Raw genomic sequence first — 1,709 nt, 5'->3', positions numbered from 1 at the left:
CAAACCTCTGACCTGGCGTTATAGCCTTGAGTTGTGTCAGCTTGTACATTTCAGTATGTTTTCTTTCCTCCCCCTACCCCCAATTTCTTATTTGTTGTCTTGTTTAGATTTGTGTGTCATCCCCCCTCTTTCATTGTTAATTTAACGAATACTTCTTGAGGCCTACTAGATGCCACATTCACTGGAGACAGTGGTGAGCAGGACAGAATTTCTGTCCTCATAGAGCTTATGTTCCAGAAGGAAGAGACAGATAGTAAAAATCCGAATAAAGTTATTTCCCAATTGTGATAAAGTCCATGAATAAGGTGAAACAGGGTGATAGGATGTATAATGACATGGAGTATGTGGCTAGTTTTGATATGAGTTGTTTAAATGTCGTTAAACTGAAATCAGCCTTCGTAAAGAAATGAATGACATGCGTAGAGCCCGGGATTCACGGTTTTTTTTATTCTAAAAAAGGATGATTGTACGGGGGTATTTTTTACCATCCACTAGCATAGGGTATATGTTAGTAGAGGAGAGGGGAGGACTTTAAGGGATTATTTTTAGTTTTTTTCACTTGTTACTAAAGAAAAAGTTTGCTTTTCCTTTTGAAAATGCTGCATTTTATTGTAGCGTGGCATTTCCTGGTACTGGAGAGGGATGCTACACTATACAAGACACACAGATACTTCTTTGAAGATGAAAGGAAACATGCCACTTGGGTATTGTTGGTCTTAGTTTTTAGAGTTTGTGAGCTGTGGTCACTGAACATTCTGGAGTTCATTTTAAATATATGAATGTTTAAAATACAATTTTGTTACTTTTTCCAATCATAAAGTAAGAAGTTCTTTCTATATAAGGAATTTAGACAATACAGAGAGGAGTAAAGAAGAATGTTAAACACATACACACCAAACCTTTGTTAACCATTACCATGTCAACTTTTTGTGACACTCCTTCCTATTATATTTCTGTGTGTTAAGATAAAGGGGATGGGTGGAGGAAGAGAAGAAAGGGAAGGAAGGAGAAAGAAAGGGACCTTATTATGATTGTTCTGTAACTTGCTTTTGAAATTCATCTATTTAATAAATGCTTTTTGGGATGCTCTTTCGTACAAGGCACTGTTCTAGGTGCTGGAAATAAGATTGAACAAGACATTCAGGGCCTCTGCTCACATGGAGCTTCCATGTAACAAGTTGTGGCTATTTTTTTTTTTTCATGTTAATAAGTGTATGATCTCTGCATCATTTTTAATAGATGCATGGCATTTTCATATATGACATACTAATATTTATTTGTTGGTTTTGATGGTATTTAGGTTGTTCCCAGTATTTCAAGATTACAGACAACACCGATGAATTCATTTGCATAAATTTTTGAGAGATGACCTCCTTAGTTTACATTTCTGAGTTATTATTCTGCAGGAAGTGGTGCACATTTTAAACTTTGATACATATTGCTCTATAGCAAACTTGTATCTGTTCATAGCCCTAGTAACCCTGTAAAAATAGTCCCCATTTTTTCCTTAATAAGTATCAGGCTTTTTACTGTTTGCTTTTGTTTTTGCTTTAATTACTAGTTCCATTGAGCACATTTATATGTTAATTACATCTAGTTGTAAGTTACATATTTATAATTCTTTGCCTGTGTTGTAATCTATTGCTGCATTGATCTTTTTGATATAAAGATTTTTTTTGTGATATAATTTTTCCCATTTGTTTTTTTAG

The sequence above is a fragment of the Pteropus vampyrus genome, unplaced genomic scaffold, assembly GCF_000151845.1.
Source record: "Pteropus vampyrus isolate Shadow unplaced genomic scaffold, Pvam_2.0 Scaffold535, whole genome shotgun sequence".
Classification (NCBI taxonomy): Eukaryota; Metazoa; Chordata; class Mammalia; order Chiroptera; family Pteropodidae; genus Pteropus; species Pteropus vampyrus.
Note: the sequence above shows the minus strand (reverse complement) of the source record.